Source organism: Chrysochloris asiatica, unplaced genomic scaffold, assembly GCF_000296735.1.
Source record: "Chrysochloris asiatica unplaced genomic scaffold, ChrAsi1.0 scaffold00072, whole genome shotgun sequence".
NCBI lineage: Eukaryota > Metazoa > Chordata > Mammalia > Afrosoricida > Chrysochloridae > Chrysochloris > Chrysochloris asiatica.
The window spans coordinates 4,503,149-4,514,210 of record NW_006408590.1 but is presented as its reverse complement, the minus strand read 5'-3'; positions in this window follow the sequence as shown (position 1 = coordinate 4,514,210).

The window sequence follows — 11,062 nt, the reverse complement described above, 5'->3', positions numbered from 1 at the left end:
ATAATATTAATGCCTAAGTGCATTTACATTTTTAAGATCTCTTGAGTCTTCACTTTTTCCTTCTCTCATCTTTCTCTTTCTCTTATTTTCTTCTTCTCCTTTTCTATTCCATTTACATTTCTTTTCTTTCTTTCTTTTCTTCTAGCCACAAAGATCCACCAGGAAAGGACTGACTATCAAAAGAGAAATTGTTCTTTCAGATCTGCTTTGACCATCTTGCCTATGAAATGTTGGCTTTACTTGCTCAATGATAATGCTGGAGCAAGTTCTGTATGCTACACCCTGGCAAAGCTTCTAGAACTGGTCCACTGGGATTTCTGTTTTAGAAGCTGCCTTCAGATCTTTGTAGCATTGTTCAGTTTACTTTCCTAAAAGAATTCTAGCCAATATATGTCCTTGAAATATTTTTCCAATGTACTAACCGTTTCATCAGTGTAAAGATTATATTTTTAAAATGTGAACATATGTGTGAATGTATGTTTGTATGTATGCATATATATATGGAGTTTCAAAATGTTCATGGGAAAATCTGTTATCCTTTAATTCCTTTTTGCCAAGAACTTTTTGAAGTTGCCTTCTACATCTCTAAACAACGAATTAAGCATCCAAAGACACCTTCCAATTCAACCTTACTGGCATTTCCTTCCTCCGACTTGTAGTTGTTTTGACTGCACTGTGCGAGGCTCCTGGGATTCCATCTCATTCTGTTGCACGCTAAATGAATCACAGTATTATTTAGCTTAATCTTGAAGATAGAACAATCAGAAAGTTCTACTTGTGCTTTCAAATACAAACTGGGTCCCTTGTGAACCAGTTGGTCAAATGGGTGGCGAATAGGACAAGAGGTAGAGAGAAGAGTTATCAGTAGACTGTGGTAGGTTTTCTTTGACATGGGTGGTAACAATGTTATGTGCTGTGCAGTTGGTTCTGATTTATAATGACCTTGGGTAGCATTTCTGAGGCTATAAATCTTTATAGGAACAGAAAGCCTCATCTTTTTACTGAGGAGCAACTGTTAGAAAACCTTGTGGTTAGCAACCCAGCACATAGCCACTATTTACCAGTTCTTCTTCTTTGACATTGATGATAATGGTGATTGTCTGCCATGGAGTTGGTTCTGATTCATATGTGTGTGTGTGTGTTACATGCCTTAGAGTCAGTTCTGACCCATAGCAACCCTGTATAGGGTTTCTGAGAGTGGCTGATGAGCTTGAACTATCCACCTTGCTGTTCAAACCAACTTTGCAGTCCAGCACATTAACCCACAGTACCACACCAAGACTCCTCTGACTCATAGTGACGCTGTATAGTGTTTCTGAAGCTGTAAATATTTATAGGAACAGAATGTCTCATCTTTCAGGGAGTAGCTGGTAGATTTGAACTTTTGACCATACGGTTAGGAGCCCAACACATAACCTACTACACTACAGGGTTCCTTCTTTGATGTTGTTGTTGATAAGTGCGTTCCAGTCAATTCCAACTCATAGTGACCCTATATAGGGTTTGCAAGGAGTGACTGGTGAGTTTGAACTGCTGACCTAGTGGTTCAAACTGACCTTGTGGTCCAGTGCGTTATCCTGCAAGGAGTAAACTAAGACTTGACTAAGAGAGACAGCAAAGGGACATTTGTAAAATATTTATGATTTTGATAAGTGTCACTGATATTAAAATTTTAAACCACCACTAATGGCTTATGGATGACTGGTATGGCACTGTATGAATATCACTGGACTGTGAACCACAAGGTAAGCAGTTCAAACGCATCCACTGTGCCTTGGAAATGCTATACAGCATCATTATGAGTCAGAATCTACTTGATGACACTTAACAACAACAATGGCCTATGGTGTAATCATTCATTAATTCTGTCTTTAATCAATGTTTAGTTAGCCAGTTCGGTATGGTCACCACCCATCTATTAGTGTACCCTGCTGTGATGAATTGCAGGTGGCTATGATGGATCTTAGAGTCCTGGTGTGGAATTGTGGGTTAATGTGCCAGACTGCAAAGCCATTTGAACTGCAAGGTCAATGGTTCAAGCTCACCAGAGACTCCTCGGAAACCCTATACAGGGTCGCTATGGGTCGGAACTGACTCAACTGCACTTAACAACAAATGACGGATCTTGGCTGAAAGCCGAGAACATCAGAAAGATGTTTACCTTTGCTTTATTGACTATGCAAAGGCTTTTGATTGTGTGGATCATGACAAGCTATGGACAACATAGTGAAGTATGAGTATTCTGGAACACTTACTTGTGCTCATGAGGAATCTGTACCTGGACCAAGAGGCAGTTGTTCGACCAGAACATGGGAACATTGGATGGTTTAAAATTAAGGAAGGTATATGACAGGGTTGTATTCTTTTGCCATACTTATTCAACATGTATACTGAGCAAATAATCCGTGAAGCTGGGTTATATGAAGAAAAACGTGGCATTAGGATTGGAGGAAGACTCATTAACAACCTGCAATATGCAGATGATGCAACCTTGCTTGCTGAAAGTGAAGAGGACTTAAAATATTTACTGATGAAGATCAAAGAGCACGGCCTTTGGTATGGATAGCATCTCAAGGTAAAGAAAACAAAAATCCTCACCACTGGACCAATAAACAACATTCTTATCAAGGGAGAAAAGATTAACGTTGTCAAGGACTTCATTCTTCTTGGATCAACTATAAACACACATGGAAGCAGCAGTCAAGAAATGAAATGATGTATTGCATTAAGCAAATCTGCTTCACAAGACCTTTTTAAAGTGTTGAAAAGCAAAGCTGTGAGCTTGAGGACTAAGGTGAGCTTGACCTAAGCCATGGTATTTTCAATAACCTCATATGCATGCGAAAGCTGGACAGTGAATACAGAAGACCATAGAAGAATTGATGCTTTTGAGTTATGGTATTGGAGGAGATTACTGTAAGTGCCATGGGCTGCCAAAAGAACCAACAGATCTGTGTTGGAAGAAGTGTAGCCAGAGTGCTCCTTGGAGGCTCAGATGGCCAAACTTTGTCTCTCATACTTCGGACATATTGTCAGGAGGGACCAGTCGCTAGAGAAGGATATCATGTTTGGTAAGGTGGAGGGTCAGAGACAAAGAGGAAGACCCCCAGTGAGATGGATTAGCCAAGTGGCAGCATCAATGGGCTCAAGCATGGCATCAATAGTGAGGTTGGCCCAGGATTGGGCAGTGTTTCGTTCTGCTGTGCATAAGGTTGCTACAAGTCGGCACCGACTTAATGGCACCTAACAACAAAATGATGCTGGAGGAGTCTTGGTGTGGCACTGCAGGATAGGCACTAGATTGCAAGGTCAGTTTGTACTGTAAGATCGGTGGTTCAAACTCACCAGTCACCAGTCACTACTTGAAAACCCAATACAAGGTTGCTAGGAGACAGAACTGACTCAACAGCACTTAATAACAACAACATGATGCTGGAAGCTCTGCCACTGGTATTTCAAATCCCAACAGGGTTACTCATAGTGGACAAATTTCAGCAGAACTTTCAGACTAAGGCAGATGAGGAATAATGGATGGGCAATCTACTTAAAATTAGTCAGTGAATACCCTCTAGAGCATGATAGAATATTTACCAAGGTAGAATGGGAAGATTAGCCCCTAAATCGGAAGGCATTCCAAATACAGTGTCAGCAACAATGGATTACAGCATACCAATGATTGTGAAAATGCTGCAGGACTAGACAACATTTCTTTCTGTTATACATGGAGTTACCCTGAGTTGAAGCCAACATGAAAGTAATTAACAACAGAATAGCATATTATGTAAGGGACCCTGTGCTATATCAGTTGCATAAATGAGGAATATTCTTTGCCTAAATTTGTTTTCAGGTCAAAGTCCTTGATACTAATTTATTGTTCAAAATCATTTTCGTGAGTACTATAAGGAACTCATGAGCCAATAAATACTCTGTGCAAACAAATCCATAAGACACTTCTTCCCACCTTTGACCTTACTGCTTTGTGAGAGAGAAGGACATGGGCACAAATAATAATAGTATATTGGAACACATGCAAACTGGGAGTGATACCCAGTGCCATGGGAATTTCACACTTCTTTTAGACTGAACTCTTAAGAAAAGCTCATGGGGGGAGAAAACTAATTTTGTCACCTGAATCCATTCCAGTGTTTTAAAGGATATTTGTTTAGGAAAAACTACACAACTTTTGATTTTATAGTCACTTTTGTGTTAGAGCACTGCAAAGTATGTATTTAAGTTGTAGTTTTAATATTCTTTAAATTCTGTTGAAACTATGTTAATGTCAATAGCCTCATATGCATGTGAAAGTTGGACAGCAAATAAAAAAGAACATAGAAGAATTGATGCATTTGTGTTATGGTGTTGGAGGAGAATATTAAAAGTACCATGGACTGTTAAAAGAATAAACAAATCTGTGTTGGAAGAAGTACAGCCAGGATGCTTCCTAGAAGTCAGGATAACAAGACTTTGTCTCTTAGAATTTGGACATGTTATCAGGAGGGACCAGTACCTGGAGAAGGACATAATGCTTGGTAAAGTGGAGGGGCAGCGAAGAAGATGAAGACCCCCAACAAAATGGATTGGTACAGTGGCAGCAGCAGTGGGCTTCCCCATAGCAATGATTGAGGTTGGTGCAGGACTGGCCATTGTTTCATTGTGTTGTGCATCGGATCACTATGAGTTGGAACTAACGGCACTTAACAATAACAAATTGATTTTTAATGTATCTTTGAAAAAATTCTTTTTGAAGAAAAATTTATTTTTCATATTTAGAGATGATGGGAGCAATTGATTAGAATACAGTGAAAACAGAGACATTTTCACAAATGATCAGATATTGTATTTGAAGATGGTTCTGAAGTAGGCTATTGAAGTTTAACGCTTATTGGGAGAGTCTTTTTTGGTCTCCATGATTTCTTCTGCTATCAATAATTAGATATGTCATCAACCCATGGAAATAGAGCTTTGGTTCTTTCCCTTTAACTGTCCCTTGCACAGAGTGGCCTTGTAGCCAATTAGCAATTAATCATTAAACAACAGTGGAATTTTAGTTATGGCAATGTGCACTTCTAGGTAATTGAATTAAATGACAAAGTACCTAGCCCATTACTGTGTTGTCTCTCTCTTATAAATACAACATAATAGATTTTGATTAAGTAATATGATTCATTTCATAGGAATACCCATGTAATCAGCTGTGTTTGGCATTCATTTTTACGTTTCTGTTATTAGCTTACTGGGGATTACTTTTGAACAAGGTATTTGCTTGGTTGAGTATCAAATGGAAGAGCGATTGCCTGGTACATTGAAGTTTAATGTCTGACTGGTCTGATGTCAAGTCTAGTGATAGGGTCTGCCTTACATTTCGTGATTGTAATCTTGAATATTCTTTCTGAATTAAAGTAGAAAAATGACTTAGGTGCTTCTTTCTAAATAACATTACTTTGTTGTTTTTGCTATTAAATGTTGTCGATTCTGTTTCAACTCATAGTAATCCTGTATAGAAGTTCCAAGAAGGTTTTAACTGCTGACCTTGCTGTTAGCAGTCCAGTGATTATCCTATAGCACCACACCAGGTACTAACTAATCTTACCTTGCCTTCTGCTGCATAATTTTCCATCTAAGCGTCTTGAATGCTGCTTTTGTGAACTGTGTGAGAAGGTAGATGTGGAGAGCAGGTCATTGGAATCAGAGCATACCTATAAAGTGTTTGAAATGGTACCTACCACATAAGTGTTCAGTATTTATCATCATTGTTTGCATTACCCTAAGGAGCTCTGGTAGTGTAGTGTGTAGTGTTTAGGAATCGTGCTGCGAACCGCAAGGTCAGTAGTTCAAAATCTACCAGCTGTTCCGCGGAAGAAAGATGAGGCTTTCTGCTCCCGTAAAGATTTACAGCCTCAGAGGCCGTGGCAGGGTCGCTATGAGTCTGAACCGACTCCACGGCACATAACCACCGCCATTTTGCTTTAAGGAGTCCTGGTGTGGTACTGTAGGGTAAGCACTGGACTATTAACCACAGCGCAAAAGGGACAGGAGTGGGAAGGGCCAACCGGTTGCCCCATCTCCCGGATCCCCCACAGAGCCCTGGTAGCTTGGCGGTCGTGGCTGTGTACCGTGGAGTTGGTTCTGACTCATAGTGACCCTGTATAGGGTTTCCGAGACTGTAAATCTTTTATGGGAGCAGAACGCCTCATCTTTGTCCTGCGGAATGGCTGGTAGTTTCGAACTGTTGACCTTGAGGTTCGCAGCCCGATTCGTCAGCAGTTCAAAAATTTCTGTTTGAGAAAGATGAGGCTTTCTGCTCCCAGAAAGATTTATAGTCTTGGAAACCCTGTTTAGGGTATGAGTAGGAACTGCCTCGATGGCAATTAACAATAACAACAACAACACACAAATGGTATTGAAGCATATTAGTTTCCTGTGGCTATTTGTAACACATTGCTGCAAACTTTGTTCCTTAAAATAACATTTATTATCTTGCAGTTTTGGAAGTAAGAAATACTAAAATCAGTGAATCAGTAGGAATGTATTCCTTCTGGAGTCTGTAGGGGAAACTTTGTTTGATTGACTTTCTTTTTTTTTGCCTTTTCCAGCTTCTAGAAGCTTCCCACATTTCTTGGTTTATGGTCCTATTCCACTTTCAAAGCTGACAATCATAGGCCTCTGGCCTCTTCTTTCCTCATCTCATCTCTTTCTCTGCCTCGGATTCTCCTGCCTTCTTCTGTTAAGGACCTTGTAATTACAGTAGGCACTCTCAGATAAGCCAGTGTAGTTTCCTCATTTCAGAATTCTTAATCAATCTGAAAAATCTCTTTCACAAAATCTTGGGATTAGTAGGTTGATATATTTAATGGGCTATTATTGTGTCAAGTGTGGCAGCGGTAGTGAGGTTGGCCCAGGATCGGACATTGTTTCGTTCTGCTGTACATTGGGTCGCAATGAGTTGGTTCCGACTTAATGGCACCTGACAACAACGACAACAACTGTGTCTGACAAAGGTCCAGTGGAAATCATTGCAATTACTTTTTGGGTAGAATCACAGAATTTTAGTTTAAAAATTCTCTAGAGATCTCTCATTTTACAGATAAGGAAATTTAACAGGAATATATTAAGTAGAACCAAAACCTGGGTCTTGAATCGTAGTCAAATGATTTTTCCCATTGTTTATATATATCCAGTAATAAAAACTGTGTCAACTTATTAAGTAATTGGTTTTTGATTCATAGACAACGTTATAAAATTCCAAATAGTTTAAAACTGGACTTGAGATAACGTTGAAATCCTGAATGTAGTCTTCCTTCCTGGACTCCATTTTGACACACTTAACAAAAAGGCTTTTATTGTTGCTAAGTGCTGTAGAATCGGCCCGACTCATAGTGATCCTGTATAGGGCTTCCAAGGAGCGGCTGGTGAGATTGAACCTCTAACTTTGAGGTTCAAACTGACTTTTCAGTCCAGCACATTAGCCCACAATGTCACACCAAGACTCGAACAAAAGGGCTAGATACTTAAAATTAGTTCGGTGACTTTTTTTTTTTTTTTTTAAGGGAGAACTATTTTAGAGTGTTAAATTAATAACTGGATCCAGTTGAAATTATGCAGACCAGAATTCTTCCTACTCCAAGGAAAGATTTGATTTTTGTGACTATTTCTCCTTCAGGCCAGTTAAGAAACTAACATGTTAAAAAGGTAAAGTGTTGATGGTTATGAATAGAGGCCATGGTATAGCTGCTCCATAGCTTGTTTGGTAGACTGCTTTAATGGGGTCCTGCAAAAAATACTAGTACCTGGTAATTTACTACTTTTCATCTAAGCAGTGAATCAGGATGCTATACACTAAGTTAGAACAGCATGTTCTTATGTACACTATATGTGTTTTTCATGGAACTCACCCAAAGATTAATTAGTAGCTGGCTTGCTTCCTCTATTTCCTTTTACTGTTCTACTCCTTTTGCAGTTTGAATTTTTACAGTGTGAAAATGGTGCAGTTTGGTCATTTTGTTGTTTTATTTTCTTTGCTGAGTTTCAGAAGATGACCTGAAATTTTGACAACTTATGTTGCTATTCCTATTCCCTATAACCTTTTCTGAATTACATAACCAAATAAGCAAGGATTTATTGAGTACCTCTTAGATTCATACAACCTTCTATCAACGAAAAGATATAGCCTTTTATAGTAGGAAAACCATCAACTTCAGATTCAATTTTCGTTTTTTAGCTCATGTCTAGCTCTTAGTAGAAGTGAGACTCTGGGCAAATTCTTAATCCTTTTTAGCTTGTTTCTTCACTTTCTAATGTGGGAAAATAAGATTCACCTTGCATGGATATTTTAAAGATTCCTTTGGAATAATTTATGTGAAAGCACCAAATACAATTCCTGATACAGAGTAGGTATTTAATAAATGTTAGATCCCTTATTCAAAGAGCTCACAGTCTAGTGGGAAAGATGAGCTATCTATAAATAACTCTGGCACAGGCAACAAATGGTAAGTGGCATGAGAGAGACCCACATAAAAAGCTGCTGGAGTTCAAAGGTGAATTCTAGTTATAGGGATCAGAGTGGATTTCTTGGAGCATTTTGTGACATTTTACCTGCCTCTTACAAGAAATAGGATACACTTGAAAGGACAAGCAGACCAGCTTGAAGTGGTTAGAAGAACAGAAGATACATCTTGGAAGAAAGACTGACAGAAAAATAAAAACAATAACGGCAGTCCGACTGACTACTACAAGAACAAGCAAGTTGCTCACCCAGGAGACATCAAGGCAAATGGTTGGATCCCCTTAAGGCAAACCCCCTTCCACGACTAAGACTCAGTGGGCATACATGAGCAGGCCTGCAGTCTTACTGATGACCACGTTGGTCAACAATAAGGGGAAATAAGGGAAAAACAGCAATGAAGCTGTGAGCTAAGTCCTACCACATTCAATAGACTCCTGTGAACCCAGGTTGAGACCTGGTTGGCCAGCAGTATGGCAAGACCTAGGGACTACTGGGCCCAGAGTCAGTGACATAGCCACAGAGGACTAGAGTGGAGAGTAAAGCGTCCAGCTGATAAGAAGAGAGGGTATATGCACAAGAACACCCACACTTGCAGATAATACACACTTGACCTGGCTTCAATGGCTGGATGATCAGAACTCAACTAGAAGAAGAAAGAAGAGGAAAATAAAACAGTAATCTAATACAATATTTGACAAACTTGACCTACACTTATGGATGCAGTAGCTCAAAAGAGGGAACAAATCTTTACAGCGAGGATCATTCCCACCTCCTTAATTCACAGGGTAGACAGGGATGGGCATCTTGGACATTGGCTACCCAAAATGGGGGGTGCTACAAAGGCAAGAAGTGACTGGCTTACAAGCTTTCAAGAGGGAGCCTAGATCCAGAAGCGTGAAGGAAAGTAGAATCTCCACTGAGTAGTATCCAATCTGGCTTGGTGGGGCTGATGAAAGGAGATGTGGATTGTCTCTTGTGGCACAATAGTGAATAATTGCTATCAGGACTGACTGTAAGGGTTGGAAATGTAAAGGTGGATGTTTTGTAGCAAAAGGAGGTGAGTGATTGACTATGCAGTCCGGGAGCAGAGACCTTTGGGACCATCAAGAGAAAGAGCAGACTGCGGGACCCTACCCAGAGAATCAGTGACACCAGAGATCGAGGCAGAGACTATGAATTGATGAGATGGAGAAGCTGAGAACTGTAGACCCAGAGAGGGAAAAGGGCTGTGTGCTGATGATCGAGGGACAGACTTGCAGGGTATACCCTTTGGTTGGTTGATGATGCATGAAGGGGATTGTAATCATGGCAATGAAATGATATACAATAGGATGAATGTAAAACTAATGTTCTCCCATAAACTATCACATAATTCACAATAAAAAAAAAGGAATAGGATATAGACATGTTGAGATATAGGCCCTATGATTTATCCTCCTGTTCCATGGTAGATCTCCCCTCTGTTGTTGTTGTTGTTGTCAGGTGCCATCGAGTCGGAACCGACTCATAGCGACCCCATGCACAGCAGAACGAAACAATGCCCGATCCTGGGCCAACCTCACCAACGCTGCCACCCCCGAGTCCATCAATGATGCCACCTGGCCGATCCATCTCGTTGGAGGTCTTCCTCTTTTTCTCCCCTCTAGCACCTTCTATATTATGTTCTCTGGGCTGTCCAGTGCTTGGGTTTTCCAGTCCTGCGTCTATGAATTTGGCATCTGTCCATACTTATGTATTATCAAGAATTAATCTCCTTTCCTGAAAGGGCAGTTTGAGTCAGTTTCTGCATGTATTAAAATGCTATTTAATGTAAATAGAATACCTATTTTTTTTAAGAGACATGTCATTTTTCCCATGATGTAGCTTCTGATAGTAATGTGTACAATTAGAGTAACCTCATGTGGTTAGTTTGCAGGGATTGAAGCTGTAGATTAATGAGCTGGAGTGCCAGGTCAGTTTGAACTGCAGGGTCGGTGGTTCAAGATCACCAGTTGCTCCTTGGAAGCCCTATACAGGGTTGCTATGAGTCAGAACTGACTGGAAGGCACTGAACAATATATGCTAGTTTTTGAGGAAGCTCTTGGTGAGAATTATTCATGACTCATGAAATCAAGATTTTCTTTCAGAGAAGAAAGCAATTGCTAAATTTAAAAATTTTTCCTATAGATTGTGGTGCTGGAAATCATCTGTCTCTAACAGTTGCCCACACAGCTGGATCCACCTGTATGACTAGGCATCAGAACCACTCTTACTAGCTGTCTGAACTCCCTTGGCCTCTGCATCTCACTGAAGACCTGATTTAGAAAATCGACTCATTTTACACTGCCTACTGATCAGTCATTCCAAGCCTTCAGCTTCTAGTGACATTCCAAGGCATCAGCCTTCTAGTGACATAGCTTCAACTAGATTGAAAATCCCAACTGTGGAATTGATTTCTTCCTCATTTACCTCTAAAATACAACCTTTAACATATTTTAATTAAGATACTTCTCATAACCCCATTCATACTAATGCTATTTTCTAAGCCAATGGTTGGGATATATGGTATAATACAAAATC